Below are 19122 nucleotides of genomic sequence, written 5' to 3'. Positions count from 1 at the left end.
GTAAAGGACCCACAACGGAAACCGCACGAGAATTGTGCGGTAAGCAGTTGCACGCGGCAAATATACGGCGGGTCGCGTTGAAATACCGATTCTCGCACGGCGGGTGCGGGTAATAAAAAAAAGGTGTCGTAAAGTGATATAAACGGCCGGCCGATGAAACGCGCTAAATATACGCCGCTCTTGCGCCGAGGTGGCTGATAACTCCCACTGTTTTTAATCTTAATGCCACGTGATTTACTCCTCGTGAACTCTTGCACTTTGGCGACCTTATAAACGCGGCCCGCTCTCGCTCGCGCGCATAAAACACCGAGTGCACAAAGGGTTTCGAAAGCCACTTCACCGGCTTGATAGTGCGACACAATTGCATTAAAAAAAGTCATCCCGCCGCTCTGTTCCTTCGTCCACGCATTCACTGTGCTCCAGTAAGTGCCCTATACGCGACGTGCCCTTTATTCCTCGTTCTTGAACGCGTCGAGCGAAGGGGCGCCTCTTTTCCAAACAAAACTAAATACTTGGAATCGGGACAATTGGTTGGTTAAAGCAACCATTGATTGACCCACCAAGATATTTTTAACAAGCGGCGCAATAACGTTAGCCCCGCGACCGGTCTACTATATTTTCGGCGCCTCAATTAAAGCCGTTGCCAAACGATTGCCCGCGGTTTCCTTGGAATCGCTCCTGAATCGCACAGTTCATGATTGTCAGAAACGAGTACGTGGAAACGGGGCTTGATTTTGGCACGGGATTAGTCTAACGATATCCATCGCGCGCGCGGAGCCGAGCAAAACGAAAGCGTTGCCACGGCGCTCCGGTATTTTCGAATCCATGGGCAAGGGATTCGCGAACACAACGTTATTTATAGAAGATGAAAGGGAAGGCAGAGCCCCGCGTCCGAGCGACACGCGAGATGGCTCGGAAAGCTTATACACGGAACGTAAATACGCGAGAGCTTTCAAATTCGGTTTCAAATCACACGCTTTCCCGGAGACATCGAAGACACAAGCGAGCAAGTTCTAGTCCGAGGTATATAAACTAAATTCATATTTTTCCTCGCGGAAATAACGTAATTGCTCGTAAAATATGTACAAACTTTTTTGTTAGAGAAAAATATCGACAATCAATGCGACCGTCTAAAAATTTATTATAAATTGCGTTTATTTACTTGACGCTTGCAACAGGGCCTAATATCTTAGCGAGAAACGTGCTAAATTGAAATCCTACGGAGTACCAACTTATTATGTAAATTTGCGTAAAGGGTAACGTGAAGATAAAAATGGCTTTCGACAAAGAAACTCTCGGGTCCTTGTAAATAAATAAGTGCGCGTCGTAAGAGAAATTGAGAGAACGCGAGGCAAAGGCGCCCAGGTTTGCGGCCTCAGTTCGCGCGACAGGAATTTTCTGAATCCCTTTCAAGAAGCGCCCTTTTGACGACAAGAATACTAGACAACCGCCCCGATTCCCGTGGAAAGAGAGACAGAAAGAGGAACTTGCGTTCACCACGCGGAACCGCGTTCTCTCGAGGCAATTTAAGGCGTAGCCAAGTGCGGGCCTATTCTTATTCTCAATATACCGCACGATATATACGTCCAAAAGCGAAACGTAAAACCTGCACGAAGGAGGGGGGGGGTACAAATTGCTTTCGGTCTCCCCTCGTTCTTTGCGACGCGTCGAACGCACTGGCGTAGAAAAAGTCTCATTGCGAAAAGCGCGCTGTCACACCGCCGACATTCTTTCATCACCGGGAAACGCGACAAAACCGCAAACCGTTCGATCTCCATTGAAGCGTAATTCACACCGTTCTCAATGGACAGGCGAAACTTTTGTTTTCGCGGCGACAAGTTCATTAACCTACGCAACGTACGCAACACGTCCCAAAACTACAAACTGCATACTATCTCCAACAGCGCTCCGAGTGACGTACGAAGTCAACCCGTCCTTAAGTTTCCAAATAATTAAATTTTCGTATTACAAAAGTACGCGGGAAGAGGGGAAACAGCGGTCGAAGTCGGTAGCTCCTCTCCATTCTCCTCAGACAACAGTAACCCTTTCATCGCGCTCGCGCAATAACGCTCAAGAAGATACAGGGACTGCACGTGGGGATTTAAATATAAATCACCTCCGCACATATTATCTGGCTACGCTATTGCGTACAGCGAGCGAGGACAAGCTACATACTAGGCAGGCAACGAGAATGGGGCCCCGTAGAATCGTGGGGGACGACTTATTGACTTTGGCTGGCTGAATTTTCCGCCATTAAATTCGGAAAGAGAAAGAGAGACAGAGAGGCCGGGAGAAGAGGGCAAGAGAGCGGAAGAGAGCCGGAATAGGATAAGAGAGAAAGAGAGACGGGCGGAGCGTGCAACCGGGGGTTGGCTGCCAGCGGGGGTGGTCGGGCGAAGGGACGCAAACGTCACGGCATATGTCGTGTACCGCGGCACTATGTAACACGCTCTCGTCCTTATATATCCTGCGACCCCGCGGGGGCTTTCGCCCCGCTCGTGCGGTGCAGTACGGTGCACCCGCGCCATGGCGTCATAAATATCTAAGATACTCTCGCTGATATGACCCGCCGCGGTGTCGACCGACAACACTCTGGCGCAAATCAACTCGCAATCTCGCGCGGATCGGCAAAAACGCGGAAGTCCTCTGCGGGCCGGAACGCGCGGCGGTTCACCACCAAACCGGTGTACACTGGCGATCACCGATGCCTTCCCATATGAATTTGGACACATGTAGAACACATTTTCCAAGTGTGTGTGTGTGTACGCAAAATGTATGAATGTGTCGATATGTGTGCAAATTCATGTGGGAAGGCATCGGTGATGCCTAGCGACTTTTTTTTTTTACAATCGCGCAGCGTTGATTACCCTTTCGTTTTTTAAATTAACTACAAAATGTCTGTGTGGCGCGGGTTAGGCGACTGATCTTTCTCCGAGAGGGAAACCGCTGACCAAAATCTTGTACACCAATGCCCACTAATGCCCAGTGGGCATTACTTTATTATCTTTATAATGCCACAGCAAGGCCTAATGCCCAAAAAATGCCTAGTAATGCCTAGTAATGCCCAGTAATTACGCAAATCTGTACATCACAATGCCCTCAGCGGTTTCCCCCTAGTCTTTCTCTTAGGCCCGGTTCTTCCAACGACGTTGAACCGTAGTTTAACTCATTCGTTGTCTCTTTCTAGTTAAAAAGTAAAGTTAAAGTGAAGCGACGTTGGAAAAGTCAGGCCTGGACGGTTTTTTTTATATTAATCTTAGGTTCTTATTTTCAATGGGAGTTTCTTTAAATCTTTATACACTTTCCCTCCTCGGAAGCTCCGAGTTGGACGTATAATTTTGCTCATATAATTAGATAAAGATTTATTTAAGCATTAACGTAATATGTTTCGGGAGCTATTTTAGGACGTATTACATCATGCATGTGAACGTTCGCCCTGGCAAGCGAACTAACTAGAGTATGTATATGTTCGGCATAAGGGCCATGAAACTTAGCAGCGCAAAGGGTAGCGACTGCACCGCGATAATATACACGTACTCGACGTAATCTCTAGAATTAAACATTGGAGGGCGAGGTGATAAAATGTACTAACGGAGTTTCTCATCGCGTGCGTTTGCCGAAGAGCGTTCCCCGGAATTTTTAATGATATCGCACCAGCCCGTTCTAACGCGTACAACAAATCTAAAACTATACGTCGTATTAAGCGTAACTATAATTGCGTACGCACGCGATAACAGTTTCCCCAGGCCCTACGTGGCGTGATAACGGCAGAAATAGACACGGAGAAGAGCGCCGAGGCAGCAGGCACGCGGTGCGCGTATGTGTTTTACAAATGAGATGTTCCGCCAATCTGCAAGACTTATAAATATTTGAGGATACCGCAGGAGTACACCGGCGCTATCCTGGCAAACAGCAGCGTGCACCGACAAGAGTCTGCCCATTTCTTTCTGCAAATAAAACGCCCCGCCGCCCCCTCGTCCCGCTTACATCGCTCCGACAAGAGATTTACGTGCCTGCAAATTATAATTTGCCCCGGAAGATCTCCCCGCCCCGCCCCGCCCCGCGTGCACTTCAATATTTATTCGCCCGCGCTGTTTCCGAAGACGGCTAATTGTAATCAAATAACGTAAGATTGGTACGACAAGGGCAGACTAAATGAATTATTGTAGTTGCGCTTCAAAAATAAAAGAATGAAAGGGAAATGAAGAATAAAAGTCTCCCTGCAGGGAAAATGAAGACCGCGCCGTAAAAAGAAAACGATTCTTTCCTCAACACGCAAATATAATGTTACATATCGCGCGTAGTTAACTCTGGCATGTCTGTCGAATCGCTCCATTGCCTCCGTACGCTTTTTCGAACTAACTTTTGTTATAGTATTAGAATGGCGTTGACCAAGCAAATATTTGCCGAGCGAAAGTTAGCGACATGGTAACGGTATTACGATACTTCGGCACGGAACCCTTTGTGGCAGTAGCCGGGCCTTTCTATCTCTCTCTCTCGGACCCTATGCCTCTGTAGTAGATTAATTAATCCACCTATACCTAAAGTAATCAAGCCGCTTCACGACAAAACGATAACAGCGTCGGCGCTACTTGTCCTTGATAAATCGAATATTCGTAAAATTTATATTTTAGACATGTAATTCCATAGCATGTACGCGGTTGAATCAAAAAATGATTCAACAGTTATCGCATTAACGAGACTTCAATTGGACTGCTATCAGCTAGCGCTGCTAATACAACATCCCGTCGTGTGAGAAAAATACAAGGGGGTAACCACTTAATGCAATCATGGGACAGTGTCTCCTAAATCATTATGAAATCCTTACGAAATCTCCATGTAATAGTTTTGCCTTTTCAAATTTCTTCACTTGTTAGACAATGAACATTAAATTTCAACATTTTCTCAACTTGTTTTCATTTTCCCCCCAAAATTTATTTCTTTTAGTGAATATCCAAATATATATCATAGTTCACGCCTGTAAGCGCGTATTATTTTTTTCATAATAAGACTGAAGTAGTTGCTGTTAAGACAGTGAGTTGATACACCTTTGCGCGCAAATTTAGAACAATTGTTCTAAATTTCTACTGCTTATTAATAAGCAGTCGATACAAATACAAAATTACTTGTCGTTAAGACCACGGTTAGACTAGTAGGAAAAGTGGGAAGCAAGGAAACACGTTTTCTACCTAATCGAATACTATAATCTTCATTAAAATTACCTCTATAAGCAAATACTTATTAGTAAAATCAAAAAGATATAATGTTTTGAGAAAATCTAACAGCTCTTAACAATGTCATCTATTTTTAAACGTGTATGTAAGAAAATTAATTGCAATTTGATAAAATTATTTGTAATCAGATGAAATTGTATGGAGTCTAATGAAATCATGTAATCGGTGGGACGACATTTTAGCTAGTGATTACCTCCTTGGAAAATAATTATATAAATGGAAAAACTCACATTAGAGACACTCTGGGTAACAAAAAGACAGTTGGCAACCCATTTTGGGGCCCACAATTAGTAATTGAATTGGATTGTTTGTAACTCCACTCTGGGAAAAATTTTGACCATTTTTTCGTAGTTAAGCAACTTAACATTTCGGTTAGTGCCTCTTAAGTGGAAATTATCTTTGCGTTACTGAATATCCACAGAACTAATTGAGAGAATTGACTAGTATTACTTTAAAATCTTGGATATAGATAGAATAGCTAATTGCGATTTTTAGTTACGCGGGGTAAAATTCGTAAAAGATTTGAGTGTCACGAACAATCCAAATAATTCGATTACTAATTGTAGGCCCCAATTGTTAACTGTTTTTTTTCCCAGAGCACAAACTGAATTTAAAATTAAATTAAGTACACGATGTATAAATGCAGAGCGAGCCTCGTCAAATTTGACTCGCCAGTTTGACAAATTAAGAAGAGAGGTCCTCGCGAGCCTTTATACGATCTCGTAATCGTTTAAATGCGTAAATATCGCGACATCCGAAAGCTCTGAAAAGAGTAGAGGCATCAACAGGAATTCACATAGGAAGAACGACGGGGTCCCCCGCTGGCGGAGTTAATAATTTATTCGGCACTATTCGACGTTCTCCAGGCATTTACCCGGCGATGGATGGGAACGCGTGTGCTTTTCGCACGCGCGGCGTTTATTTAGGAACGTGAGTACACGCGCGCGCCCGTGCGGTATCAAAGGCTGGCGATGTTTCAAGAACTATTTTCGTTTTCAGGGTGTCCCCCGAGCCCGCGCTGCTCACCCGACCGCTCCCTTTTACCGTAGTCGCGTCTCCCGCACCAAGATAAGATGCGAAGATACGCCACGTATCTCGTAACGCGTTTTCCGCGCAAGAGGCGACCCGCCAGAGTAAATTATCGTTCGCGCGCGGCAAGAAAAACCTGGCGAATGTGGAAGATACTCGATTTGCAAAAGCTCCTTATCTACCCAACTTTGTCCAGCGTAACTTGGAGGCTATCAAAATATGGATGCATTGGAATCGTCCTCATCTCGATAATTAGGAACAATATTGGTCACGGAGAATTGGATCCTGAAGAACGTTCAGTAGATTCTTCCTATTCGTTACGTTCCGCTTCGAGAACGGAAATGGAACTGATATAAACCGATTATTATAAGAACATCAATTTTGCGGATGATATACCGGCCAAAATTATATCACACCCTCAGAAAGGATTTCTGTTACTGAGACAAAAAGTATTGCTGACGCATTTCTATTTTTCACAACCTCATTCAGTATAAAAATAAGACAATATCAAAATAAAATCAATAATTCTTATTCTCCTCTATCGAGTTAAAAAAGATTGACTTACTACATTGAGACAAGAGTAACTTATATAAATGTAAGTTTGTATATTCTTGCGTTTAGAATAAATAAATTTTCCCTCCATCTTACAACGTATGAAGTTGGCACCACGATATTAGACAAAAGACAATACATACTATCATTTTATTCTAGGTTTTAGAATTTTTTATTTAAGATTAAAATACTCTTTTCTCTATAATAAATATGATTGGCGCTGTATCGATCCTATTTTATGATACATTGAAGTGTGATAGCATTGGATCCGGAAATATTTTCTGTGGGTGCACCTTTCGACTTTTTTTAGCATAACTAATTTTAAAGTGCGCGAATGACAAATTCGAAAATCATGGTTTTATTTGTCAAATTTTATTGCCCTTCGTGTACAAGATGCACCTGCTATCAGGTGTCTACTGTAAAATTTGGAGCACGTTCGATGCACCTTGACGAAAGTTCTGCTCAGAAAGCCTAAAGGTGATATAACTTTGGCCGGTACTGTATTTACTCGTAAATAGAAAACGTCGAATCTTCTCGCGCCTGTTTGAGGTATCACACGAAAATATGAAGATGTGAAATTATTTTGCACACAGAGTTTCATCACGTACGACGATAGAATATCTGACGACGAAACCGCCCATATATCTCGAACGCGTCGTAAATTCGGAGAGCCTAGATAAATCTTTAGAACGTATATAAAAATGACAAAGGGGACAGTCCTTTGTCCCTGACAATCTGACCAGGAATCGGGCGGCAGTACTTGGAGCGGGCCCGGGACCACCAGCGATTACCTCACCTCTTCGTCCCTATACGTCTTGCTTTGAGGGCGGTGCAGTCGCGATTTATCAACCCTCAAGCCTCCCTACAACGCGTGCGACCGAAATTACCATTTCATACGCCGATTTGCCTCCGTCCGGGCGAATTTATCGGCGTCCCCTCGGCCTTCCTCTTTGCGTTCGTCGACTTATCGCCGCCCCCTTTTTCGCCTTTATCGAATTTAATCGCCGGTGTACCCCTCTACCTATCCCTGCCCGAAGACTCGTCGCCGCGAGAATCGTACACTTGAGGAAGAGAGGAGACCCTTATAAGGCTTCTCCGTGGACAGGACAGGAAGCACGAGTCACTCGCACGATCTCGACGAGAGACCGTGCGCCACGTTTCATTTCCCTCTTCTCTCCACGATGACATGGAAATATTCTCCTGGCTCGTGGAATCGGGAACCCAGGCACTCTCTCACTTGCAGCGTATAATCGATCTCGGCCCGCGGTATTGTAATAGAGAAGTGCTCCGCGTTTGAAATTCCAAATAACGTGAATGCCACAGCGAAATATGCGATACCATCCGGCCGTATAAATTAGCAGAGCTTAAATATTGCAAATTGGTTGTTCCATTGTAAACTTCAGTCATCGGATAATGTTGCGTCGGTAATGGTTTTGCGGTTTACAAATACGGCGCGGTGAACCTATAATTCCTATTTTATTGTAAATTTATCTTCTAAAATTGCTGTTATTCGTTCAATGTTTCGAAACGAAATAAACGGAAACAAACTAAACACAGGGATATTGAAACTCGCCAATTGTAGCTTTAGACAATTAATCCACTTTTATACGACTTTATATGTTTAAATTCCGATATAATTTACACGCACACGCACACACTATGTTATCGCGGTGTAAAAAATATTGTATTTACAAAAATGTTGTGTTATTCTCGCGTGCCAAAAATTTCAACGTATGAAACGGAATTTCCAGATAATTTTTATTCGCGCGGTACGTGCTTATCTTTCTCGTCGACTCTTAACGTGACTAAAATGCTCTACGTTACGCAGAACCGAAGGAGTAACCGTTCTACTGAGACGCGCCATAAATGTCAGACGGTTCACTTATTTCGTCGTGCACCCTCGCACTCCCGCTCGCCGATTTTCCACCACTTTAAGGTGCAATTTGCAAGCACCCGTCCGACGATCCGTCGTCGCTCCGGCGACGAATTCGTTCTTTTCCTCCCTTTTCTTTTTTCCACCTTTTTCTATCGTATGCGCGCCCTCGTCGGTGCCGACTCTGACAACCCCCGACAACCGTAGTTTATCATTCCGCGTCCACCGTTCGCGTCTTCGCCTACCGACGACGACGAACCATCCCCATTTCGCTTAGGTGCGATCAGTGGCGTAATAACGAGAGACACGAAACTCGCCAGGATAAATCTCTACCGCGATTGACGAAGTTTCGGCGAGAGTTGGGATCTTTGAAGAAAGTGTAAAACCGCGAGTAGATCGGGGGACTCGAACATTATTGATAAAAAGCATGAGGGACATAAATCAAGTTTTAATGGGTGACATTGTATGATTTGCGATTGATCAAAATTCTCTCGCATCTAGTGACGATGGATCTTTTAATCTGGTTTACGATCTGTTTTCTTCACGGAATTTAAAGGTGAAAAACGATCGAGAGAGATTGAGAATAATTTCTATATCAAATACATGCTATTGGTTTTCATATTGTGATAACAATTTATGACTACAGTGCAACATAGTCCGAATAAATGAATTATTATGTGTTTCATAATTAGATATTATATTGATAAACTTGTAAATTATTCAGAGAGAGAGAGAGAGAGAGAGAGTGTGTGTGTGTGTGTGTCTTTTACACAGCGTAATAGTACAATCTAAAAAAACTAAACTATACATTAATCTCCGATTAATATCACATACATTTTTCCTTCTTAAGTCAAATATAAAAAAAGGAAATTGCAACACAGTTTGATTTTAAACCGAAAAAAATTATTGCAACATAACGTCGTTGAAAATGCGCGATTACAAGATAATGATAAGATCAATATTTTGTCGGATACGAGACAAGTTTCGTCATTTACTTTCAATAATCACTTAAATCCGTATGTCGCGTTTCCGACGACGAGAATTCGCTAAACCGATATCGGACAAGCGTCATTAACAAAAAGGGCACAATTAACGGAGAATCTGCGCGAGCCAAGCACCCGCTCATCCCTTTGCCGTAATTATAAACGGGAATGGAATTCGCAGAATCAGCCGTTACGCCACTGTTACCCTATGCAACAACACAGCCCGCCCCTCGCTTTCCCTTTCCACGATTTACTTTCATCTGACGAATTTACCTCGCGTCGAATCAGCCTCGATCACTCGCTACCGATTAAAGCCCCCTTCTTTCCCTTCGTGGCCCTTGACACACGGTAGGTCGATAAACATTTCTGGACTCACCCTCGTGTGTCAGGCGACGTCGGAAACGAGTGCATCGCCGAAAGTGGGGAGGGCACGTTTCCCCAATAAAATGAGTAAAAATACAAGGCGGTCCACAAACGAGATTTCATATACTGGTAAGGTAGAATTTTATTTCCACCTTTATTAAAGGGGCGGACAAGAGAACAAGTCGGTAGAAAGCAAAGATGAAATAGCGCGATAAAACACAGGATCTATAATAACGCTTCTTGTATCGAAAGGAATCAAGATCAAATCAATGCCTTATTCGTAACCTCGGTGAAATCGATATTTTCTTTTCTTTTATTCCCATTGTTGTTGAATGTTACATACTTATTTATTTTCAAGACATCTAATTTTATATAAAAAAAGATGTCTCTCAATTAAATATTACTAAAAATACGTTCTTCGTATTTCATTACTCAGTGAAAAAACTTTGAGAAGGAAAAGATAAAAGAAGACGGTAAATATATTTTATTTAAAATGTCAATTTCAGCGCAGCAAATTCCTCTAACTTGCTATTTAAACCTGGCAAATTGAAATTTACTAGGTTTCGATCAAATAAAAATATTCCCTGGGGCTTTCTCATTGTCAAAGTGAAAGTTCTATCTTCTTTCTCTCAAAATAAACTTCTTTATGCTCGTCGTTTATATTCGCGACTTTAATTTCCCGAAAACGATTACTTCAGATGGCCCTGACGCAAAAATAGAGACACGTCGTCGGATCGCGTCTGTGCGCGCGGTCCGTCCACCGTTTAAATATTTAGAACTCTTCAAAGGAGTTTCGAGGGAGCGCCAAAGCGACTTTAACATAGGGGGAATCAAGAAATTTTTTCTCGGCCCCCTCCTCCCCTTCTCGAGTAATTAAAAAATTCCGAGTTGCGGCGGTTTTATTGCGTTTTTGCCCCGTCGAGAGCTTGTTGTCGCGCAGCCGGCCGGAAAGAATTGTTTAATTGCGACATTACTTGTAACGAAATGCGGGCGGAGAACAATTTTAATATCCTGTGCAGATTACTCGTTGATGGAACAGAACAAGCGAATTATAAAGAGAGATTTTTAGCGAAAGCTGGCCGGATAAGATGACTTGATGATATTACACTGCGATACTCGGCTTTCATAATAGAACATATATTCTTTAGCGGAAAACTTGTGCGAACAAAGTCTCTTCTAGTAATTTCAGCAATTAATCAAATTTTCTCAGATAATTGCACAATATTTAATAACAGGCGCACCTAATGCACGGTTAATTTTACAATACAGCAAAATCAAGTTTCACTGTTTTTCAATTTCAGTTTCATTTTATTACTTTTAATCTGTTTCCATAGCCTGCAATTCCTTCTATCTCGATCGCTCACAAACTGTTTGTGTTTCGATATTCTTGCAACGAGAAAAAAAAGCGATAGTTTCGTTCTTCGATGCGGAACTTGGAAGATGTTTGCTGCGCAAACGTGGAAAGCTCCTCCTCCTCGCCCTCGCTCGCGGCGTTCTTTCCGTGTCCATATCTGCGCGAAACAAAGCGTATACGAGCGGCCGCAACAAATTGGAGATATGGGAAAATATATCTTGGACAAATAGCATCGATTGACGCGCCAAGATTCCGCTTATCGAGAAACACCGTCCGTCTCGCGTGAGCCGCCGCACGACTACAGCCGCACGGAGCGGGCACTAGATTTCGTCGATCTGAGTCTCGTTTCCGGACGCGCTATTAATGGGTGCAATTTAGCGGACCGACGCAGCGTTAACGCAATTCATCCCGTGCATTCTGTGATACAGCATCGGTCTTAAGGAGCCAGTCCCCTCGACGGTCGAAATAGATACGGGCACACCGCCGGTATTTCCGTATAACCGACCGTCTGTTACTCGCAAGATCGCCGATCGCTTCCGGACTTTATCTCGGTACGCCGCGAATTCGGCCGCGGTTAGTCAGTGGTCCGGCATTGACGACCCGGCATTGTGAACGATCGCAGGGTACGAGAAACTATCCTTCGCGATGCAAAACGCATTTTATTATCGTCCCGCGTATCTCTATTTTTCATCACGATTCACATTGCAGTTAGCTCGCATGGAAATTAGAGATAGAAAAAAAGTTTGATGCCACGAGGCATCCTTTTGACGCGGCTAGCAATTAGTACAAGTTTCGGTCGACGATTGCGCGCGGCTTTATCGCGTTTTTATTGCGCCGCGACAGAATTAAACGCACGGCGAAAGCGACAACGCATTTCATATTAATATTTCAATCCCGCGTCGATTCACTTGTGAATCGTCCTGTAAAGCTAATTGGAGCCCGAAGGGTCGTAAACGCGGTTGATTATCATCGACCAAACAGCCGCCCTCGCATGTCGCCGCGTCCGAACGGGCATGTTCAAACAAGCTCGAATATTTTCATACGTTTTTCGAATGCCCGAGCATTCTTCGCTCGCCGATCGCAGTGCCCGTTAATTAAAGCGTCGGCGTGCCGCGTATGAAGTTCATTTATCCCCGATGTTGTTCCGCGAGTGTAGTCGTTATAACGTGCGCGACATGCAACGCGAAACGTATAATAAAGCGCGACGCACCGCCGCGATAAAGAAGTGACGGCTGTCCGATTAGGGATTAAATGCCAGGGGAGAACGACACTAATGCGCATGCAACGAGGATCGCATAGCACGAATATTCGCACGACCGCATACGCCCCGGCCGTCCCGAATATTTTCGCGTGCGCCGCGAGTCGGACGCGTGCGGAATAAAAAGTTTCGGCATCGAGAGATATAGAGGGTCCTCTATTATGAGATAGGTTGCTAGCACCGAGACAGCGGAGGTTTCTGCGAAATTAATGGGCATCGTCTGCTCTCTAAAAGTCAATCAGTGGATTATCACTGAAAACAGTGAATAGTCACTGATTTACAGTTATTAAGGCCTGCGTCCACGATGCTGGAACTTGGTTCAAGTATACCACTGCATATTTTCTGTAGTATACTTATTACTGGAAATCAGTGGCTATTCACTGTTTTCAGCGAGGGGGAAACCCCTGACCAAAATCTTGTACACCAATGCCCACTAATGCCCAGCGGGCATTACTTTATCGTATTGTCTTATTTTATCTTATTTATCTTGTTTTACCAATGTTTTAAAAATTTACAAATTTCTTTAATGGAAATTTTCCAGCCAAGCGTCGTCTAGCAATTTTCTACATTGGTTAATCATGTACTGGCGTTAAATAATTCTTTGCGTTGATCTTGTTTTATCTTATTTTATCTTTATAATGCTCCAGCGAGGCCTAATGCCCAAACTAATGCCCAAAAATGCCCAGTAATGCATAGTAATACCCAGTAATGCCGCAAATCTGTACACCACAATGCCCTCAGCGGTTTCCCCCTCGGTTTTCAGTGATAATTCGTTGATTGGCTTTTAGAGAGTGTTAGTTCCACCATGAATTTATTGTCCTTGGAGTAAAATTTGTTTAATGGAAAATTCATTAGTTCGTGCGATTGTTGCGAAGAAAGCTTTGTGATGGAGTTTGGATGTTGAAAGCCTGGCCATCTCATAATAGGGGACTTTGCTTCATATCGCGCGTCCGGTCGCGCAAGATTTTTATTAAATCCAAAACGAAGGGATTTCACGAGGTTCCGATTCGACGAGTTTTCGCGTTATTCTTGGCGACAGTTTTCGTGTTAAAAGGTGCGACGAGATACCGGAATATTACCGCAATTAAAAAATTATCCTGTATTCAAATTGCGTGCCATAATTACGCGGAGACACGTTATTTTGTATTCATATCAAATTTCCGTATTCCGAGGCGGGTTTTAATGCAGCTTCGGCCCGGAGCGGAACGGAGTTAATCTAAATATTATGGTGTATTTGAATATTTTTATAATTCGAGTTGATACCCGTGTGTAAAAGTTACTCCGCAAGCCGCGCTAATTGGCGAACGCAATTACGCGAAATTTATGAAACGCGAGTAACAATGAGCTAACTGATATGCGAATTAAGCTTGTCGCCCTTTAATAACTCGGGGAGCGTGCGAAATGTTCGAAACTGCAGCTCGACGCTCGTATTAACCACACGCGTAACGCACGGCGGAGAAGGAAGGCGCCGGTTATTCATTAGTAATCGATGAGCATCGCGTTACAAATTCGGGGTACGAAAATAGGAAACTTCTGTCAGTCTAATGGACGACCGCGCGTCCGTAATAATAAATTATTTCCCGTTGTTTCGTAAGCATTACTTTTAATGCACGAGACACGGCCATTATCGGACGCATTATGTTCGCACGGATTGCGAATCGCAATGCGCTCTTTAATGCACAATCAATGTTGGATCTCGCGCGCCCTATGAAATCCACGAAACAAAGGGATCGACAATGTTGCCGGGTATAATACGCGAAAATTGATCGGCAGGATCGTTCTAGCGCGAATATCCGGTAGGCCACATCGGAATAGTCATATTTGCTGTTACGTACGAGATCGCTGGGATAAATATTTGCCGTGGTTTCCCCCTCGGGGGAGCCTATTCCGGGGAGCCCGTTTGCTTCTATATTCCTTGAGCGAAGCCAATCCGTAGGACAAACTAATTTTATTAAAGCGACGCTGCCCGGCGAACTGATTTCTCTCTGTTTTTCCCCTTTGAAGGTTCGCCCGATCTTCGTTTGGCTGTTCGTGAGCGAGTGCAATTTTGTCAAAGCTTGAGGCAGAAGAAATCAGAGCGCACGAGAAAACAGGAAAGCGGTGCGTTGACAATATATGGATGGGTAAATTTATTTTGCTGTACAAAAATATTCCGTGTTTCAACTAAATTTTTAACTCGGTCCTTTTAAGATGTAAATCAATTGCAAGTGCAAACACCATTTAGAACCTGGCACAGCTGGAGGTAGCCTGACTGAGGTAATATCTTTCGCAATAAGAATTTTAATTTTCAATATGGAAAAGTAGGGAGTTATCGTAATAAAATGCTAAGTATAGCATTTGTAAGATAATTAAGAAAAATCGTTCAGCGATTTTATACCACGTGAATTCACTGACGATAATGGTTCCATCTAACGAAAAACCTGTGGGTGTCCGTTTGTAACGGTGCGCAGGACAGAATGGGGAAACAATACGGTATATGGATTCGCATAGTAATTTAAGTGGCCACCTCCAGCTGTGCCAGGTCCTGAATGGCGTTTACCCTTGTAATTGATTCTGTATTTCGTTCTTCAATATCATTTCATTCAAGTATGTGAATTGAGAGTTCAAATTTATGTACAAAAAGTATCAGGATAATCGTGCACCCGAGTAAAAGAAATCTGGAGCACAGAAAAGTCACGCGGAAAATGTGAGGGAATCGAATCGTGGGTTTCTGTCTTTTTTTGTTTTGTTTACGAGACATCCTTAAACTCTGGTACAATTAATCACAGATAAATTTGTGCTGAAAAACGAGCGTCAGCAGAAACGCGGTAACATTTATTCTACGCTAGTGAAGAGAAGTTTCTTCGGTCCATCTATAAATTATTTCGAGCCGAGATTCGGAAGATTCGTTCAGTGCACCAGCGATTCATAAAACTTTCATTCGAATCTTGGCTCTTTCCCACTCTGCCGCCGTACATTCTACAACAAACAAGACCCTTGCCTTTTCAGCTTCACGTCAAATTCAGTCATCAAGATTTTCAAATAGTTGCCAAGTTTCATGCACGAAACTCCAAAGCAATAAAGTTAATTGATTAAAGTGTGTCTAAAAATTTTGGAAATCGGTTTCTAGCAACACTCCGGTAATTCAACCGAGCGAGGAAAGCGTCTGAAAATGTTCGAATTGCAGTTGGTAAGCTATTTCCAGTACATGTTATAGGAGAGATGAGCGAGAGCGTTTTCTTGGCACGGAACTTCACCCTCCCCGCCCAATGAATTTTTAAACGTAATACCGCGTCGAGACGGTGCGGAGAGATGCTTTCGAGAGGCGCGGGTGAGTAAGGATTTTCGTGCGTAGAGCATCCTCTTTGCGGCGTTCTGGCCCGGCCAAACATGGCATTATTATTCCATGTTAAGCGCGGTTAATGCTCTCTCGACAGTGTTGCCGACCAGGCCCGTTCGAAGAGAGAAGAAAGTGTGAATAATCGCCGGACAAGGCCGTTCGCGCGCGAGGCGAGGCGAGGCGAGGCTCCATTTTTAACGGGAATAATGAGGGCCTAACAACCGCTTATTGTCGAGAGCACGCGTGATTGATGATCGCCTAATTGTAAAAAAAAGCGCCATATAAAGCACATATTTCTCTGCGCTCGCAGTAATAGATGTATTTTCTTGTCGAAAGTGGGAATAGTTTGCCAGCTGTCCGAGTGCGGCTCGTAACTGCGAGAGAAACCGCATTAATCCTCCTCAATCGCGAGACGACTCGGCCGCGTTTGCATAATGTGCGGATCTGGCTTATTCGGCGACGCGACCAGCCACGCGGCCGAGAGAGACGCCGTCGAATTCATTTGCAAAACAAAACGGGAAAAGGTTAATGAAGAGCAAAGCTGACTTCCATCTTTCCGCGCCTATCCTGCCCTACGGCCTGTATCCCACCGCATGATGACCGTGCACGTGAAAGGTGCTTTATTCCTCGCCACGTCCGGGGCCATTTGCCGGCAAGTTTCCATTTACGGAATCTAATAGTACAAGCCCTCTAGAAAGTCTCGCGTTTCGCTTAACCCCCCCGGGCTACCCTGATAAGGCGCAGTAATATTGGCTTCAATGATAATTAACTCCGCCCTCCGAGCGATATTTAAAAGGGACATTCGTTTGAGAGATAAACACATATACATATATATATATCGTCATATACATGTAATACTTTCATCTGAATTGCAAATATTTTTAACTAAAGTGCCTATGAAATTAATACGTGAACATATAAATCAAATTTAAAATGTGAGTCCGATGGAAATTATAATATTCAAAGTTTAATATTTTCATCAGTCAGGAACGCAATAGATATATTTCGTGTTGGTTTATATATTTTGTATTAACGGCACACATTTGTTAATTAAAATACCTAACGTTAAAATTAGCTAACGATCGGAAATGTCGATCTCGCTTGTTTCTCTGCTATTCCGGGCGTCGGCTGTTAATAACGCATGCGAATCGACAAAATCTAGGGTCGACGAACGGCGTCGTCTAACGAGACGAGCGTTATTCTCAATTAGCTCGTCGGGTAATTTAGCCAAGTTTTTCGGAGTGCGGTTGTAGTCCTTATTAAACTCCGATAATTAATTAGGCGCTGTGGACGCAGACAAGTAAGAATAGCGGAGTCAGCATGCGCGGCATCCGAAAACGGAGATTTCCCGTAACCGGTGTGGATTAATATTTGATCAACGATCTAATCGCGGAATCCTCCGTCTGTAGTGCGCGGATGCATTATTAAAACCCGAAAATTGTCTATGCGCGCTGGCTAACAATATAACTCGCGTTTGTGCTTATTCGGTAGACAGTGTAGTCCTTTGTTTCGCTTGCAAACCAGTGTGGAACAAGATATAATGTGTTAAAACATCCACGTATTATTTCCACGAGTTGTCTTAATTTTCATTATAAATATCTTGACGATCAAGCCGTTGATCAATTTTTATAAGATTCTCTAGAAATCAACTGCACTCTGGGGAAAAAAACAGTTAGCAACCCATTTTGGGGCCCACAATTAATAATCGAATTATTTGGTGTTTTATTTGGTATTTGATGAATTATTTGGAATTGTTCGTAACTCTAATCTTTTACGAATTCTATCCCGCGTAACTAAAAATCGCAATTAGCTACTCTATCTATATCCAAGATTTTAAGGTAATACTAATCAATTCTCTCAATTAGTTCTGTCGATATTCAGTAACGCAAAGATAATTTTCCCCAGAGTACGAACAATCCAAATAATTCGATTACTAATTGTGGGCCCCAAAATGGGTTGCCAACTGTCTTCTTTTTTTCTTCCCAGACCAAGATGCTTAAAAAGGACATCTTTTATCGAAAAATTCACAATCAGCCGTGATCAAAGAAAATCCTACTGATTCGTAGGTAATGTCGCCACGAAATAATCGAGCGCAAATTCGTCAAAGTATTTGTTAGAAAGCGAAATATAACGATGTCGGATAAACATCTGTTTTAATTAGCGGCATGTTATTTCGGACCTTCTACTGCGATTATTACAGTCTGATGGAGCGTATCTTTCTAAATCCGGAGCAAAATAAGCCTTCCTGGCACAGGACAGCTTTTCCCACGCGAGTCACTCGCACGCAAACGATCGATACGCGTTGCGCCCGGCGCCAAAACATGCGTGTTTAGTGCGCCCCTCTAAGAGCACCTGCCAAATCGTGGTCGTTCCACTCTCATTCGTTCCTCGGCTCCATTTGCCAGCTAGGGTCGGGCTGGGTCAAGTGATCCGGCCACTTGAGACCGCGTCTGAGATGCCACGGCGCCGACAGCTAAGCTAGCTAGCGGGAATTGGACCAAAAATATTTCCCGAGCCCCGAGACGCCCGGTAAAAAGTGGCTAGTACGCCTCGTCCCAATGCGACCAATTTAGTCCACCGAAATAATTCAGTTCGATACAAGTGGGGAAACAATTAAATTTGTAACTCTACAAATTCCTCTTTCGAATCACAGAGGCACCCCGCTATTAAATGTTCAACTCGTTCAATTTACGTGAGGAGGAAGAAATTAGGCCGACGTGTGAAATGCACGCGAGTAACATAGCTTATGTAAACACTCTTAAGCGTGTACCGCTAAAAATTAGAGGTACGCGTTAAAATAAAAAGTATACACGTAATTATGAGGTGCATAAAAATCCACCAAAATAGGTGGAAAGATAGTACCTCGAAATTAGGGGTTTTATTTTGAGGAGAAACATGTCGCAGAAACGTGTCTTGTTGGTGGATACCCACAATGTAAACATAAAACGGAAGATTAACCCACAAATCGTTACTGAATATCGACAGAACTAATTAAGAGAATTGATTAGTATTATTTTAAAATCTTGGATATAGATAGAACAGCTAATTGCGATTTTCAGTTGCGCGGGGTAAAATTCGTAAAGGATTACAGTTACGAACACTCCAAATAATTCCATTACTAATTGTGGGCCCCAAAATGGGTTGCTGTCTGTTATTT

The 19122-nt window shown here is 43.3% G+C and overlaps 1 protein-coding gene across 1 annotated transcript in view; it reads right to left on the bottom strand.

Annotated features, from left to right (window-relative positions):
- Positions 1–19122, bottom strand: part of LOC105568214 (E3 ubiquitin-protein ligase TRIM9) — a gene marked incomplete at its 5' end in the record, with an annotated part of 109873 nt that overhangs the window by 64219 nt on the left and 26532 nt on the right. The gene's annotated exons all lie outside the window — the stretch shown is intronic.

The sequence above is a fragment of the Vollenhovia emeryi genome, unplaced genomic scaffold (assembly GCF_000949405.1).
Source record: "Vollenhovia emeryi isolate VEMERY1.0 unplaced genomic scaffold, V.emery_V1.0 DF939131.1, whole genome shotgun sequence".
Taxonomy (NCBI): domain Eukaryota; kingdom Metazoa; phylum Arthropoda; class Insecta; order Hymenoptera; family Formicidae; genus Vollenhovia; species Vollenhovia emeryi.
This window is presented reverse-complemented; position numbering and strand designations above follow the sequence as displayed.